General features: G+C 44.2%; 1 protein-coding gene across 1 annotated transcript in view; it reads left to right on the forward strand.

Annotated features, from left to right (window-relative positions):
* Positions 1–18,150, forward strand: part of EXT1 (exostosin glycosyltransferase 1) — a 269,989-nt gene that overhangs the window by 102,229 nt on the left and 149,610 nt on the right. The gene's annotated exons all lie outside the window — the stretch shown is intronic.

Below are 18,150 nucleotides of genomic sequence, written 5' to 3' on the forward strand. Positions count from 1 at the left end.
AACCTTGGTCTATATTAATGAGTTTGGCTTTATTGTATCTGTTCACTTATTGTAAACAACTGCAAACCCTTCCTAAATATAGGTGGGAGTGTGAGTGTGTGTGTGTATCCTAGATGGTCATATTGAAAGTTGACAATGATCTCTTCCTAGTGTGTTATGGAAATTTGAAGAAAAACAAACTAAAGTGACCACCACACACATAGGGAGAGGCCAGTGCCGAACTTCCAGAATGAGCACTTACATTGTACAGACAAGCTGAAGTGCTCTCTTCCCTAACCAGTGAGCTGCATTGCAGTGGACGATTTTGCGAGAACCACCGTTTCCTTCAGATGTGATCCCCTATTTAAAGGCTGCCACTGTGCAACGCGGTGTGTGTGTAACACCCAGAAGAAACCAATGGCATTTCAGCCTCTTACCTCTGTGTGTGCAAGAGCAGAATAAGACTGTAGAGAAGTATTCCCAAGTGAAGGTGGTGTACTGCTGGCTTGCACCCAGAAAAGGTACTGGTAGAAATTGGAGCTGCTTCTCCTGTAAAATGTCAACTGCTCTGCCCAGAATGGACTGAGGGTCAGTGACAGAGATTGAGTGTGCCATTGTGTTACAATAAGCTGTGTCAACAATGACTGTTTGCCCTTTGATTGTTGCTTTCCTCATCCCTTTTCCAATCCTGCTTTAAGGAATGTAGGAATAAAGTAGTTCTGTACAGGGTCTCAGAAATTCTAATATGAGTGAATGTTTTTCCAGTTACTCTCACTGCATCACAAATTACTCCAAAATTTACTGGCATAAACAGTGGTTTATTACGTTGACAGATTCTGTGGGTCAAGCATTAAGACAGGGCAGAGCAGAGATGACTTTTCTTTGCTCTGTGATGTATGAGGCCTCAGCTGAAGAGCTCAAAGGCTGGGTCTGGAATCATCTGAAACCATGCTGTCTCATAGGACTTTTTGTGCTGGTGAAAATATGCTATTATCTGGACTCTCCAATATGGCAGCCACTAACTAACCACACATGGCTATTGAGCAATGGAACTAGGGCTAGTGCAATTATGGAGGTAAATTTTTAATTAAAGTGATTTAGATTTATGTAGCTACTAGTGGATAGTGGCTATCACATTGGACAATACAAATCTGAAGGCTTGTTCACAGAGCTAGGTATAGTCTCGTACTGCCCAATATGCTAGCCACTAGCCACTAGTTGAGAATTTCGTTGGAGTTGTCTCCATTGGAACCTCTATGTGACCTCTCCACGTGGCCTGTTCTTCCTCATCATATGGTGGCTGGGTTCCAAGGGCGAGCTTCTTGAGAGAAGAAGCCGAGGGACCTAGCATTAGATGAAGCAATATGGCTTCCACTGTTTTTATTCATCAGGGCAATTACAAAGTCCCATCCAGGTTTAAGATGAGTGGCAATAGACTCCATTTCCTGATGGTAAGTGGCAGGGTTCTGGAAGAGCATTAGGACTGGAAATACTGCTGTCGTCATTTCTGGGAAATAAAACTGCTACAGTTGTTCCAGGTAACTAGTCCATTAATTCATTTATTCACTCAGCAGACACTGAGTGCCTACTCTGTGCCTGGTATTGGGTTACTTAAGGGATGGCAGTTGAGAGTAATGAAGCATAAATTGGAAGGGAGGGTGCGGGGGAAGGTAGGCATCGGTATTTCCAAGGCAGTGTGGTATGTGCCATGAGAATACGTAGGAAGTTGAGAAGAGACTATTAGCTCAGACACTTAGGAGTCTCTTTGAAGAAGAAGCATGGAAACTGGATCTTAAAGTCAGACTAGGCTGACCAAGGAGTTTGCCAGAAAGAGATGAATAATTTGGGCAAAAAGGTTGAGTATATTCCAAAGGAGGAAAATCTCACAGGTAAGCTTTTCCTGGGGACACCTTAACTCTACAGTAGTCCTTGTTCGAGAAAGAAAACTGGATGGTTACCCTGCCAACCACATCCTTCGTTTTGAGTGCGTGTCCCCACCCACAGGTGCATGTTGAGAAGTAGCCACATACCCAGCAGGTCAACAATCCAAAAAAATCCATAGCCCAAGGGGATAGCATTGATGAATTACAGACAAGTTGCCTGTCAGCAGGAAACAATGATTGGATTAGAGAATCTTCTGACCATGCTGACTTTTCTAAAGAAGGTTTGGCTCTGAGAGAGGAACAAAGATGCCTGAACACGTGGTCAGCAGTGAAAACAAATATTGATTGTCCCCTGCTGGGGAGCTGAGCTAGAGTGGGTTAGAGTCTGATGTCAAAAAATGCTGGGATGTGGAAAACCATTAAAACTGTGCTGATTGACCAGAATCAAAGCTCCATCTATTTTTAAGATCTCAGAATTGAGGGTGAACTATTTCAACGAATGGAAGGGCAGCAGTAATGGTGAGAACCCAAGGCTGGGCAAAGGTACTTTCTCCAAGGTGGCCTCTGTTACTCTGGCTGCTGGTCTTGGACCGTCTTTCCCTATCTCCTATTCTGCATAGCGTTTTTCTGGACCTGTGACTGTTTCTTCATGCTGTACAAAATCCACTTAATTGAACATGAATGACCAAACAGCTGATGTTCAGTGATGTTCAGATTTAGGATTCAGACCGTCGGCTGGGGGTTCTTATTAAACTGGTAGAAAAATGCTCTGGCTGTATCTGATTGCATCTGACTATTGACCGAGTCAGAAATATGTCCATCCCGGCCAGATGTACATGATACTGTAAAGGGAGCAGTTGTTTTTTCAAGCAAATTAGACTTGCGAGCTCCATGGATCTAGATTGACTGAAGCAGCTTGTTCTTCCAGGAGGAAGGCTGGATTTGATGCAGACATTTCTTTTACACGTACAGGATTTCAGAGGTTGGATCTAGAGTCCTTTCCATGATGATCGCAACATCTGTGCCTTTACTTTGAAACCTAGGATTTTGGCTAGAGCAGAAGGCTCCAATAGAACTTTCTGCAATGAGGAAATGTTCTGAATGGGCATGGGAACCATTAGCCACACGTGGATACTGAGTACTTAAAATGGGACTAGTGCAATCGAGGAGCTCAGTTTCTAAATTTTTTTTAAATAGCCGCAAGGGGCTGAGGACAACCCCAGTGTGCTACACAGTTGTAGGGTCTGCTTTTAGAAATGGTATTTGCTGAGGAGAGTGTAGGAACTTTTCTAACTCCCGAATTTTTTAAGCAGGGTGTTAACTCAGGACTTACTTCTTTCTTCTAGCAGCCATCTATGGAAAGAAGCCATGGCTGGGAGTACCACTGGCAGACGAAGGGCTGGCATGGGGGTAGAGAGGAACAGAATTGAAAAAGAGCCCAGGGCACTTACGATACTAATTTTCCCAATGGCATTCTCTGCAAGATATCTAAGGGTATATTATTCGTGGGTTCAGTAGCCAAAGAAGTTTGGGGAAGGCCACGTGAATTGCCGTTATGCAGGTTTCCCTTCTGAACTTTTTCTCAGCCTGAAATATGCTATCATGGATGTGAGTCTCTAGAAGAGGCTTCCGTGCCATATGTATTTGATCTGAACAAACCCCTTTTGTCTTTCTGGTGTTATTTTATGAAACATGCTTTGGGAAATACTGGCTTCAACAATGACGCTTGCTGCCACAGCAGGTGCTAAAACTTAAGGTATATTATAGGTAGCGACCCTGTCCCCGTCCTGCATTTGTGCTTTGAGCCTGATCAGTCCTTTGCCGTGTTCGCATTGTTACTTAACTCTTTAAGTGCATAACTATCTAGGACTGGCCTGGCTAGACAGCCTACCCTGCAAGGCCAGAGGCTCGGGTATATTCTTTCTACGGCGTTAGCACCTCTAGCCCACACGTACAACTGGTTGGTACTTGTACCGAAGGCTTGAATGTAACTTGTTCTTCACTCTCATAGAAAAGGGTGAAACTTGCCATTTCTGCTGCTGCTGTGCCTCTGCTATTGGCATTCTGCAAGGTTCCGTTTAGCTCTTGTCGTTGGAGAAATGCCGGTGTTTTGCCTCTACCTGCCATTGTTCACTTTTTCTGTTTTTTTTTTTAGTACTCATACAGATGTGTGTATGAATGCATGCATACTTATTTTTCCAAGTTGTTTCTTTTTTTTTTTAATATTTGAGCAGCCAGCAGAAGATAAATGGAGCAGATCACAGCACTCTGGACATTTAATCACACGAGTTACTAAAGGAGGGGAAAAGAAAATAAGTGCAAAAATAGAGAGAAGAATATTTCTTGCTCCTCCAACTCCCCTCCCTCTCCCCTTCTTCTTCCCCCCCTTCTTCCTTCTTTCTCTTTCTCAATCTCAAAATTATTCAACAAGTTATCCGCAGAAAACATCTGTCTCCCAACGAATAGATGTAATTTGGCTTTTGATCTCGGCATGTGCCCCCTCTGGGTGGCAGGAAGAATTTTTGCCACACAATAGAAGTGAAATCAGCAAGATGCTGTCTGTGAAGCTGAACTATTGAGCTTTAGGAGATGACAGTCAAGTAGCAAAAAGTGGCATTTTTCTGCTTAACATGATCACCACTGCGGGATAAGAAAGAATCCCGGGAAGAAGAGACTCAGACAGACACTGGGCTCTCCACTGCTCCCCTGCCCTGCTAAGCTCCCCTGGTCTCGCTGTCAGGGCCGTCCCACTGCCATGGAGTGAGAGCCATCTCCACTTCCTGTGCGTCAGTGGTTATCTGGCTTGTACTGATTGTCTTGTCAGGAGACAAAGGAGCTGCAAAGTAGGTGCCAGCGAAGACTTGTCAGCAGAGCCTCTGCAGGGAGGGGGAAGCTGGGAAGGCCCGGGGAGAAAATGTAGGGCTACTTCTATAGGAGGCCTGGGAGCCTCTGCTTTGTTAAGAAGATTCATGGGTCTCAGAGGAGTGGAATAATCAGGGCTAGGGGAAGAATTTGGGCCAAGCCTTTGTATCCTAGATCCATCTGCTTAAAAAAAATTTTTTTTTTTAGCTCGTTGAAAAGAGGAGGTCCCATTGAGGCTTATTTGAACAAATATTTGTTCTCCCTAATCATGTACCCAGAGCAGCTCTCCTGAATGTTTAATGCAAACCTTAATATTTACAATAGCATAAGGAAAAGTTTATAATGTGTTTGGGAGGCTTCTGAAGTTGGGGCCATAATTCTTCTTTGCACTTATGTAAGACTTTTCTTCCTAAGAGAGACCTCAGCCATATTTACCTTAGCCACTGTTCACAGAAGTGAAGCTCCCGAGTAGGGAGGAGCCCCTGTGGGCAGCTGCTAACATGTTTTATAGGTGAGAGACACTTGTCTTTGCCAAAAGTTTTGCGCCAGCCACAAACCTTTCTTTCTGAGCAGGAATACCAGGCAAGCCAGAGCTTACAACTGCCTTTTGATATGAACAGCGAACAGCGAGTGTCGTGTGGCAGGGCCAGGCGAGCTCTTGTCCCTGATGGTGGTCTTCCGGCTCAGTTCCTTGTCTGTGACTGGCCCTACCCCGCTCTTTCTTAGTCTCAAGATTTAGTGATACATGGAGGAGTCCGTCTGTACGTTGAAGACCTTGGAGTCTGGAAGAACTGAGTCTAAAACCTTCCTCCCTCCTGTGTATGGACCTTGGGAAGGTTGTTTAACTTCTTGGTGCCTCAGTTTTCCCATCTGTAGAGTGGGTATAGTAAACACCATTCACACTTGGTTGGTGTGAAGATTAGAAAGAGTGTTCTATTCGAGCAACTGGCCTGGGATGGACCTTAGTGCCCAAGTGGTGGTTATTACTTCTGTCATCTCCTGTCAAGCCTCGTGAGGGCCATCATTATTTTGCAGGTTGGATGAAAAAAAGGACCTCCGAAGCTATTTCCTGAGGGTTTTTTCTCCATGCAATTCATGGTGTCTGGCAAAACACAAACTGGGCAGTTAGGAGTCTTGGGTCTCCGCACAAGATAAGAGATTAGAAAAGAAGAGGTTCTGCCTGATGCAAGTAAGGTAATGCAGCATGCAAGTGTGCCCGAGACCTCTAGGAAATCAGGTTGTGGGCAGTGACGACACCCGTGGAAGCCCCACCCCGCACACTGGACCTGTAGATGTAACTCACACTCACTGACCTCAGGGCTGCGGAAATAGCGGTGGGGTAGGTATAAATGGCTACTGGGCCTTAGCTGTCAGGGAAAGTGTGTCTTTAGGTGAATGTGTATATACACGGTCACTTTCTACGAGGCAGGAATGTGTCAAGATGTCTCCTCGTCTGAGGAGTTCGCTTTCCTCCCTTCTCCCTCTTTTGATTAAATCTGGTTTGATGGATGCTGGGCCTAGTGGTTGGATAATCTCTGTTCTGTGAAATTTGCTTACCGTGAAGCCAATGTTTCTTGCCTGAAGTCTTGAAACAGAATCGCTTTCCTTTCCTTAATTGTTACTGCCTTGACGGGCAGGAAAAGATACGGAAAGAGAAGGAGACCCACCCTGGCTTCCAAGGGGTCATTTGATATTTTTCCCCATCTTTTCCACACAAGCAAACCTAGTGGCTTTGTAACATCACTGGTGACACAGGAGCTGTGTAGGTGAGAAAACCTCAGTCATCTTTTTGGCAGGGCATGGCACCCACCCGTCGTACCTGGGTACGTGCTCACCGCAAATGTGGGCAGAGAACGAACATCTCATCCGGACTGATGCTGCTGCTGAGGAAAGCCGACTTCCTGTTCTGGACTCTTCTCTCTTGAGTGGTTGAGTGGGTGACTTGGCGGTTTGTAAATGAAGCTCAACAGGGCTTCCCCTAGTGGCACTTTCACGTGAGAGAAATAGTTAACAAGCAGAATGGGCTTTGGTGTCCATCAGTCAGAAAGAAGTATTGGATGAGTACTTCCAGCTCCATCTTGAGTTCTGGGCCACAGCAGTGAACTGGACAGGTAAGGGTCTTTGTCTAGTGGGGGCAGATGGACAACAAACATGGAAGCAAAAATAAATATAAATAAATAAGACCAGGGAAGGGGAGGGGAAGGAGCAGACACTGTAGGAAGCTTTTGACGGACTCCAGACCATTGCAATTCAGCTTAGCGTTGGGCGAGGGCCAGGGGAGATGGGATAGTCTTCCATATTTTGGAGGTAGATCCAGCGGAATTTGCTGGCTTTTTCCTCTGCTGTGGCTTGAGTATGTTATTTAATTTCTCTTTAAAACCTTCATATTTTCCCCCTTCTGTAAAGGAGATAATCAATAAACTTCACAGAGTTGTGGTTACAAATGCACGTGTTTTTGAGTTGTTACTTGTATAGTTCAATGAGAGTAAGCACCTCATTTCAGGGGGCGCCCCTGTCATCTCTCTGTGTGGCTACTTGTCCAGTTCTGAGGTGGTCAGCAAGAACTTGGGCTCCTCAGTCCATAGGGACCAGCCTGCTGTTTGGCATCAGGAGTCAGCAGCTGCTTTCATTGCCTGGTCTGCAGTGCGGTAGGAGGCCCGTGGCTGTTCCTGCTGCCATCTCTGCAGGGCCTGCTCCTTGAAGCTGCGGGGGCTGGAAGTGGGGTAACTGGGGGTAGGGAGGAGAAAGGCAGCCACCGACCTGCACTGTTGCCCTCCCTCTGCCTGGTCGGTTCTGTCATCTCTCCATTTCTAGTAGCTCCCCTCACCTTCCCTGATGCTGTGTTTACCCCTTTAAAGTAGCAGTGCGCAAAGTGTGGCCTGAGGTCATTGTTAAAACTACAGACCCCTGGCGTTATCCCAGATCTCCTGAGTCAGAATCATTGGGGCTGGGCCCGGGAATCTGCACTTTCTGATGAACTAACTCCCTATGTAAGCCTTGTACAACCTAAATTTTGAGACTCTCATTTAGAAACTTTGATTTTGGTTTTGGAGTAATAATAGTAGATAATACTTGTTGAAGGTTTATGATATGACACTGCTCAGTGTTTTACATGGACCAACAATGTGAGGTTGAGCCTGATAATATGTTGTCTTATCCATGGGGAAACTGAGGCAAAGAGGATTCAGTATTTGAACCCAGATCCCCAGGCCTGCCCGTCACCTGTTCTCTTCAGCCTCCCTTAGGCAGTGATATTAGATGAATGAATCTTCTTAGTTTAAACTGAGTGCTGGGTGACCTCCTGTTACTATAAACAGTAACCAGAATATTTTTAAAATGAGCTTTAACTTACGTTACAACCTGGGGTTTGGCTCCGACTTGGACTTAAGTGTCCACCCTGAGGAAGTTATTTTAAGGAATGTTCTCCTTTGTTTACTTTGGTCAGTCAGACCCTGGTGTGTGGCCCTGCTTCTCTTGCAAAATTTACCTGTTCTGCTGTACTGCCTGCCACGATTTGCTTCCACTGTCCTCTGCTTGCACCGGAATGTTTTCTGCTAACTGGCCAGCACCTGTGCAGGTTGAATGCTGCCTTCGATCTGTCTATTGGAGGCTGTGTGAAGAGACAGGGGAATCTGGGGTTTTCCCAATGTCTGGAGGTAGCCGAAAGGTTTTTGTTTTGTTTTGTTTTTTTCAGTGATTCCAGGTTAGTGTCTGCAAAAAGTTGGCCATCAAAATAGGACCAGCCCAAGCAGGCTTGAAGATAAAAATCAATCATTCCATTCATAGCACCTTCTTACTTCAGGTTCCCATTGCTTCCAACTCTGGGGAGGAATTTGCTAAAGAAACGACCTCACACATAACTTAAGGTAGAGAGAGACTTCCAGTATGTATAGACATTAGGTTCATTAGAGAATATTATTTAGAACAGGATGGGTAGGGAGGGGGTTCTACTAACATCTTCTCCTTGCATCTCAGGTTCTGAATCTTTAAAAAAGTGCTACTTGTGTCCCCAAACGGCTCACGATTGCATTTCTGAAAGCAGTTTTGTTGGCGCTAACTGCATTAGGGCTGTGATCACATTGAAAATCCAAAGCCTAATCTTTATGAGAAAGTAATTTTAAAATGTAATGGTCTTTCACACGAAACATTCATGAGTTTTTCTTTTGTTTATAACAATCTCAAGATTTAAGACTAGTTGGCCCATTAATCGCTTGCCAAATATTTCCATGTCATCAGTATGAATTTTACAAGCTGTTTATCCTAAGAACCCATGGAGTTTTTCTGGCAGGTTCTTTTCAGCAAATGAACCTGTGATCAATGTGTAGCTTTCTCTAGAACTTGGATTCTTTGTTAATTTGCGTTTCTTCTCTCTATTCAAGTATCGGGTATTGAACACGCATATAGGAGAATGTGCCCATGTAGAAACTATACTTCTACTGTGTCTGGACTTGTCTATAGTCCTAAAGTTATTCTTCATATAAAAGGAGAGGTAAAGAAAGGCATTTTTGAGGTGAGAGAGGGTCACCAGAAAGTTTGAACTTCTTGCAAAGAAAATAAAGTTTAGCACTTCTTGCTACTTATCTTTTAAGAGCACTTTGAACTTTTATTTCCAGGGGGAAAACAGACAAAAAAAAGAAATGGGAAGAGAGACGTCTCGGGTTAGAGTATTTGTGTCTGTTGCTGCCCTAATATAAAGCACTGTGGATATTTTAGTTTGATCCATAAACTCTGAAGAACAACGTAATTTAAAAAAATCTTTCTTGGAACATAGCCTCTAGAAACCGTTATTGGTAGTCGCCTGCTTGTAAGTTCAGTCCTTTAAAAGCTTGAAATTTGCTTTTCTTCCGTTTTTTATGAGTGTCCTTGATGTCCTTGGCATTGTGTGGGACCCGGAGGTTCTTTAGTCAACAAGAAAATCGGGTCAGAGTGTGGAGATGTCTTAGTCCGTTCGGGCTGCTGTAACGAAAGTGCCACAGATTGGGTGGCCTAAACAACACACATTTATTTCTCACAGTTCTGGAGGCTGGATCAAGGCATTGGCAAGACTCTGTATCAGGTGAGGGTCTGTTTCCTGGTTCATAGATGGCCATGTTCTCACCATGTGAGGACGTGGGGGATGGGTCTAGGGAACTCTCCGGGATCTTTTATAAGGACACTAATCCAGTTCATGAGAGTTCCAGCCTCATGACCTAGTCGTCTCTCAAAGGCTCCACGTCCTCATACCATCACACTGGGGATTAGATTTCAACATACGAGTTTTTTTTGGGTGGGGGTACGGACACAAACATTCAGTCCATAGTAGTAGATTCCAAAATGGTTGTAACTATAGGTGTTGTTTTTTTCTCAAATTTTCCTGCAAAATATACATAAGATACTTTGCATTTGGCTTGGGGCATTATAAAGTAAGTGTTCGCGTAAGAGAAAAAGTCAAATTTTAATCACCTCTTCTGGTCACCTCCAATCCTTCCCTGACTGCTTATTCCTCACACACTGAAGAGTAAAGGGCGAAGGGCAGAGTGAGGACCGCCATGGGTAGTTTAAAGTGTGGAAATCAGCTACATACACTAATATGCGTAAGGGAATGTACTTATTTCCCAGGGAACAGGAGTCCCAGTTCCATGCTTTAAGGAAATTAGTTTGTCCCATTATAAAGGCCAACTTGTGAAGAAATAAATACAATTTCTGGCTAGAGTTGCCGGCAAAGAGACAGACAGCCTAAGTGTGGTGGTTCACGTGCCTACCCTGAGGTGGCCAGGGTCCTTGTGGGCGCTGTGGAACATGAAGAAGACATGACAGTCATTGCATTGTAGAGTTACGGTGCCAAGATGTAGAAGAGAAACACCCAGCAGTGAAGAAATGTAGAAGAGAGGAGCCCAGTTTCTAGGCTTTGTATCAAGAGCAAAACAGAGAAAGCTTTGAGGAGAGAGAGGGAGGGAGGGAGGGAGGGAAGAGAGAGAGAGAGAGAGAGAGAGAGAGAGAGAGAGAGAGAGAGAGAGAGAGAGAGAGAGAGAGAGAGAGAGAGAGAGTACATACATACGTAACTGTAGGATAATTGTAGGATCCTTTTTAGGCGTCACTAAAAAAAATACCTGGATGCCCTTTTATTCCTGGAGAGGGTTTGAAATTGAATCTTGACTTTTTATTTTCACTCAGAATACTTAGAGTTACTAATAGCAATAAAATGTTTAGTATGTCTATTAAAGGAATCGCCTAACACTTTCCTTTTGTAAAAATGTGAGGTTACAGTAGGTTGCAGTAAAAGAAGAAATCTGCAGTCCAAAATTACTGAAATAAGGACACAACATCAGATTGTATTGTTCAAGCTACGAAATACTAGGTGGGGGGGGGAAACACACCCAAAGCTATAACTTATGCCAATTTCATCGGAAAGTGATTTGTGAGTCGAATCTAACATGTTAGATTTGTTTCAATCATAGACATGATAAATTAGTTGAGGAACCTGCAGTTGATGAGATCTCATGTGAGCATAAATTTTGACTTCAAACAAATGTATTGAGTGTGGCCACACCCCCATCATTTCATCTTTATACTGTATATCAAGTTGCAAAAAATGGCTCAAGTGAACAGAGTTTATTTCTCTACTTTTTCAGCTAAAGTTTTTCCGATGGTTTCCTTCAATTGCCCTCTTAATCTGCACTCCATTTCTTTGTTTTCTCCAAGGTCTTGGCTCTCTTTTTTTCTTAGAGCACCCCGAGCATGCAGACGCTGGTTGGGGTACACCTTCCTTTTTTGCCACACCAGGAGCATTCTCTGTGTCCAGGGGTTCTGTTCTGGAGATGTCCATGAAGAGAGAGGTCTGCAGATATTGTACGATGCCTGTGCTAAGCGCGGGGAGTTTCCCTCGTTTGCAGACTGACTTACAAGGCCTTCACTGGCAAGATCAGGGCCTATGAGAGCCTTTCTCCCTGATATCGTGGGGCAAGGGAGGGAGGTAGGGTTGAAGAAATGAAAGGACACATTGCATGTAAAGCAAAAGGGCGGTTGTGCCTTTGAGAGCTGGCAGGGTGTATGAGCACAGGCTTGGTTAATACCCCAAAATTATCAGGGCCACCCCCCACGCCAGAGTCCCCCAAAGATTTGATTTATATGCCTGGGTTCTTTGTGTGTATTCCTTTATTCCGTGGCTCAATGTTCAAAGAAGAGTTGCAGAAGAGTTTCTTCCTGGTTCTTGGGGAGCTGGGCAGGTGGGCACATCATTCTCTCTCCCAACTTGAAGGTCTTGCCTCGTGATGGCACATGGAGCATCCAGTGTTCTCAACTCTGTTATTACTTCTCTGGTAGGTTTTCTGGGCCTGGTTCCGGAGCTTTTCTGGTTCTTGATAATTTTTGAAGTGGTGGAAGAGTTAAAATAAGCCTTTTTTATTTTACTGTTATTATTTACTGTTATTGCAAAAGAGAGTCACCCAGCCAACTTCTAACCAGCTGCATAGCTCTCTCTCTTTCGGATCTTTACCAGAGACTCTTTCCAGCCTGCCACCCTCCACCCTGTCAGCATGTTCTTTTTTATGTGTTAAGCCAGATCATGGCATCCATCTGTTCAAAACCCGTCAGTCAGTGGCTTCTTAGCTGCAGGATGTGGCTCTGGCCACTCAGGCCACTGTCCTCACCGTGCTGCTTGCTCAGCTCACTCTGTTTCATCCACCCGGCCTCCCTGCTGCCTTGACTATCGGAGACCTTAGGGCGTCTCCCCAGGCCACTGTCCCCCAAGGTCCTTATATCCTTCTTCACAGCGTTACCTTTTGTTCAACATCAGTTTGTCATCAGAGAGTCACCTGGGTTCCCACACCTAAGAGCATCTGCAGCCTCCACTGCCACCACCCCTGCCTTATTTTTCCTAATTACCACTTGCTTATTGTTTATGTTTCCTACTAGAATGTGGGCTGCGTAAAAGTCAGTTAGTTCTGTTTTATTAATTAATCTAGCCTTAGCTCCCCAAACAATGCCTGGCACACAGTAGGGGCTCAATCAGTATTTACTGCATGGGGAACAGTGGGTTTGGGCATTTTCCATTCCTCAATTACACATGCTCTGAAAATGACACTAGGCGGGAGCGGAGCGCGGGAAGAAGACAGATAAATACCATAAACAGATTAAGGCAAGAGAGATAAATTCAGAGGCTGGGGGCCCAGGCAGGATGTGTAATCACGACGGAGAAAAATACTTCTGCTTCCATATTATCATTAGCTCTGAACACAGTAACGTATCTATTTTTGTAGCCTTTTGCAGGAAACACATGCATCCATTAAATCATTAGATTTAAAAGGTCCTATTAAAACGATGTTAACATTTTTTAAATGCCGGTCCTGTTGACCTTGTTTCTAAGTAGGATTGCCTCTCTTTTCCTGTAACTGCTGGTGGATTTTCAGAACATGCGTTGTAGCTCCCCCCATTGAGTGTGCATGTTGACAGTAGGCGCTTTCTGACTTACTGTAGCTTTTAAGGCTGATATTCATTACTCATTCTCTCCTGCCCTGACTCGTGTTACTTATGTGAAGAATAGAAAAGAAAGACAGGCCTTGTTAGCTGCCTTCAAGGAGATTGCAAACCTTGTTTGATGGGGAGGCAGGGAGGGTCGTCTTAAAATGAAACTATTTTATTAGCCTTGATGAAGTGTCAAGAACATTTAAGTCAAGAGCGGGAGAATGGTGCTAGCTGGGGAGCAACTTTAAATTTGTTTTCCATCTTGTGAAAAGCATCATTCATGTTGAACAACTTGGGTGGAGGCAGAACTCTAACATGGCCCCCCCAAGACTTCCACACCCCAGGATACACACCTCTAATCCTAGGTATCTCATCAAACATAAATGTAGGTGTTTCTCTGAAGAGTATTGAACATGCAATGAAGATCCTAAATAGTTGACCGTAAGAGAGGGAAGTTATCTTGAGAGGGACTGGACGTTTCTTCAAGATAAGTTGCAGGCCGTGAGAGGCATTTGACCCGAGGGAGCGTCTCCACTGCTGGCTTTAAAGATGGGATGTGGGAAGTATGGGGGGTGTGGCAAGAAATGCACGTGGCCACTAGCGCAGAGTAGACTCTAAGTGATGGATGACAGGAAATGGGTACCTTAGTCCCATAACCAGAAGGAACTGACGTCTGCCCCGGCCATTTGTGCTTAGAAGATGAGCCCAGGGTCCATGTGAGAATGGAGCTCAATTGACAGGTTCTGAGAGACCCTGAGCCGAGAAACCAGTCATGCCATGCCTTGACTTCTGACCTACAGAACTAGTATGTGCTAACAAATTGATGTTATTTTAAGCCACTATGTTAATGGTAATTTATTACAGCAGCAATGGAAAACTAATACAGAAGGCAATCTCATTCTGATTCAATCGGAAAAAACAACAACACACTAAACTTTACAAAAATGACGTGCAGCTTGCTTTTAGAAGGAAAGTACTTTTTTTCAGGTACAAGCAGCCAACATACACAGCCAATGGGATGAAGCTCAGTGTCGCCTGTCTTGCCCCTTTGTGTCCTGGTTAAACGAATAGATAAAAGAGTATTTGTAATTAGTAGATCAACTGTTTATAAATTGATGGGTAGCTGCAAAGTAGTAGAGGAGACCTAAAATAGTTTCTGCCAAGTGTCTTATCTATTCCTGGAACAACCTTATTCGTGCATTGTAATTTGCTTAGTAGCTATCCTTGCTTCATAGGTAGACAGTACAAAGATTAGTTTCAGCCCTCCTTCTGACTGCATACTGTAGTTTCTGAATTAGTCGAGTTGGAATGGATAGTCTTCAGAAAAGAGTAAATAAAGCATTTAAAATTCCCAGTGTTTCTGGCTTTATATAAAGCGATAGTCTTTGATGAATATTATGATGTCTGTGGACATTTTTCTGAGGGCACATTTTAAAGTGGGTTTGCGTAAATGAGGTCTCTTTCCTGAGACTTGAGTGAAGCATCTTGATACCAGAAAGCTGTCTGAGTGTAGTCAATAAACTCATGAAAAGGGGCTTTTGAAAGCAAGCTGCTGATGCATTCCTGGGCTGGCTTCTGCAAGAATGACAGAGGAGTAACAGGAAAGGCAGACAACTGCTGCCCGGGCCACCACCGTGCACAGGCCGCCTGGGGCTGCCCTCCCAGCAGGAGTGTGTGTTTGTTCTGCCGGCTGGGAACTGTGCTTTGGCCTTTTTGTTTACAAGAGAGAGGACAGCAGCCTCTGTCCTCCAGCTGCTGTGAAAACATTGTTGGAAAACCAGAGAGAAGTTTCCACTCAAGAACTCACCCTGGAAAAAACCCGCCCGAACAAACAAACGTTCCTAATGAAAGACCATCTGGGTTAATACACAGACCACTGGGTTAGAACCCAGATGACAGGAAAAACGTAATGAGAATAGGTGTGTTTTAGCAAACTTTCCTAGTGGGATTTCCATATATTAAGTTGGCAGAGGGCCCAATGGTGAATAGTAGAGGAAACTATCAGGCAGTTTGTATAGTTTGTCATGAAGATTTTAGCAGTGGGATTATGTGTGTGTGTTGGTTAAAGGATTCCCATCTTTGAAGGTCTCCCCCAAAGTGAAGTAGGTGTTCCGTATCTGGCTTAGTGTGGTCTAAAAATTGGGGGAGATTCTCCATGTCCCAGAAGCTAGGCTAAGTTCTCAGTGGAATCCTAGTGAAAAAACACCACTGTCTCTGCTTTCATTTAGTTTGTACTCTCTTGGGGAAAGGTAGAAAATACCAATGATTTCAAATTGGAATTTAAATATTACTGTACACTGTAACCTTGTCATTAGAAATTTTACTGTAAGAAACTCACAGGGTATAGGTGCCCACGGCAGGCCTTGGGGGAGACACAGTGACACTGAGCTATGACAATCAGAGAAGGTCTTTTTGAGAAGGGGGCATTTAAGCAGAGACAGGAATTCAAGATGAGCCAGCCTTTCGAGAGTGAGGGGAACAATATTCCTGACTGGAAAAAAACACGCGAAAAGCCTGAGTCACGAAGGAGTTTGGGACAGTGATTGCTAGGAGGGTGTCACCAGTGGGGATGGAGAGGTAAAGCTGGGTTTCCTTGCTCACGGTCTTCAAGGAGGTTTTGCTTTAGTGTCAGGGTGCAGGGGAGCCATTGAAGGTTATATAGCAGAGGAGTACCATGCTCTGTTGTGCATTTTAAACATCTCTCTGCTTGCTTTTATGGAGAATGGCCCACAGAGGGGAAGGAGTGAAGGAAGGCCAGTTTGGCAGCTCTTTCTGCAGGCTAGGACAGCAGCGATGGTGACTTGAATTGGGAAGTGACAGCAGAGGAGGCAGACAGGGAAGGATGGAGCAGTACTGGTAATGAATTGCAGAACTTGGTAATGAATTGCATCCTGAGAGAGGGGGATGGGGAGAAGTGAGTAGGAAGGGCCAGCATGACGCCCAGGTCATTCCCCTGCTTCTTCCTGTTTGCTCTGCCCCTTTCTTCTGTATTATCATCTCAGAAAAAAATGAGAATGAGCTTGTGAGATAGTTGCTTTGATCAGTCAGTGCCAGATGCAGTGATCTAGAATTCTGTGGAGAGCGTCTGCAACCTCTGGGCCTGGATATCGAATGCTGACCCGCCGTGAATGAATCACACATCCCAAGCTATCTTAGACAGGAAACTAAGTCATGTACACCGCGGGCATCTCTTCATTATGCCTTTGGTCCCTTGTCCATGGTGTCTACAAGCTCCACATTAAAGACTCCAGTCCCAATGCATCACTGCAAACACCTGTATTCAGTCGTGGGGCTCTGGGGAGAAATACTGGGAAGCAGACACAAAATGAAACAATTTAGTTAAGTGAGAATTTATTCTCTAGCTTTTGTATGTCACTCACTAAAGGTACAGTCATCCAAATAAATGTTGTTTTTGTATGTCTGTTTCCCCATGGCACTCTGTTCTATTACAGAGCTTTGGAAAGATGAAAAGAGTCATTTTACCCATTCAAAGGTAGAAATTAAGGAAAGGTGGAACATTTTATTATGGAAATTATGCATGTAGTATTAATTATGTGTTGCCTGGTCTAGTTATTGAACTGGAGGGGAGCTGTCTTTGTCATGTTTTTGTTACCCATTTTTTCAGTATCTGTCTACCATATGATACTTGGGTGTTATCCATTCTCTAGGGTACCTTTCTCTCTCTCTCTCTCTCTCTCTCTCTCTCTTTCTCTCTCTCTCTCTCTCTCTCTCTCTCTCTCTCTCTCTCTCTCTCTCTCTCTCCCTTTGATATTTTTCGGGCATCAGATTCAGTTCTAGAATTTTTGCTACCTGCCTTACCATGACTGCCAGCCTCTGCCCTCCCTGTCGTCCCCCAAAAAAGAATCATTAAAATATGCCTCTGTAGTCAGCAATGAAGACAGAAATAAATGGCGGATGGGGATCACGGAAACTAAATGATCCCATTGATTTTTAACCCAACAATGTAATAGCTTCCTCTGGGGGCTGGAGCCTGGGGGTCTGTGGCATGAGATGGTGGGAAAAGCATGTCTCTTGGAGTCATTTCCACAGGGTCCATGCTGAGCTCTGCTGGTTATAGCAGCAGACCCTAACATAAGTCCCTCGTCAGCTCAGGTCTGTTTGCTCATGTGTAACATGGTAATAACGGCACCCGTCCTACCTCCATCACAGGTTAAAGTGGAAATCAAATGAGGGGGAAAAATCAAACAGGAAGGGACTTTGTCAGGCGTGCAGACTCTGTTACCATCTGTGCTCGTTAGTGTTATTTCTAGTCTAGTCATGGGAATATCGGGTATACCCCAAACCAAACCGAGCCTTTCCAGAGTCTTTTTTTCTGGTGGTAATCACTAGTTTTCAACAAGTGCCAATAGGTCAAACCTAAAAGTGTGAGTCATGCGGTTGCAACACATTTGAAGAAAGAGAATCCATTCTGGACTTTCCTGGGAATGTTTAGTTTATTATTCTTATAGATGTCATCTAGTGGAGGAAATCTCTCCCCACTCCAACCCACCACATCCGCATACAGAAACATTACCCAGTCGGGTTTGTTCCCCCATTAGTTTAGATAAATTCTTTTTTTTTTTTTTTTTAAGGGAGAACATTTCAGATAGCAAGTAGTTTTACGTAGTTGAATGTGACCTCTACATTCTTTCATGTGTCCTAGCATTTGCATTAACATTCCTAAGGGGTGATGTACTGGCTGAAGTTAGCTGACAGATAGGGGATGAGAAAAATTTATGAACTCATTACTTAGTTTTTGTTTTCTAATCACATAGAATAAGTATATGTGAAAAATATGAGCGTAATGATGTGGTTTTAGTTAGAGCCAGATGTGGTTGTTCAGATAGAAGTCAGTAAAAGGTTGCCAGACATTTATATTTCACTGGGCATCCTGTATTATTTCCTAAATTTGGCAACGCTACCGGCGAAGCGAGGTAACAACCACATTTCTATTTAATACATAGCACCTACACCTTCCATCCGC

The sequence above is a fragment of the Rhinolophus sinicus genome, chromosome 6 (assembly GCF_057876585.1).
Source record: "Rhinolophus sinicus isolate RSI-liver-muscle chromosome 6, RSI-T2T, whole genome shotgun sequence".
In the NCBI taxonomy this organism is placed as follows: Eukaryota; Metazoa; Chordata; class Mammalia; order Chiroptera; family Rhinolophidae; genus Rhinolophus; species Rhinolophus sinicus.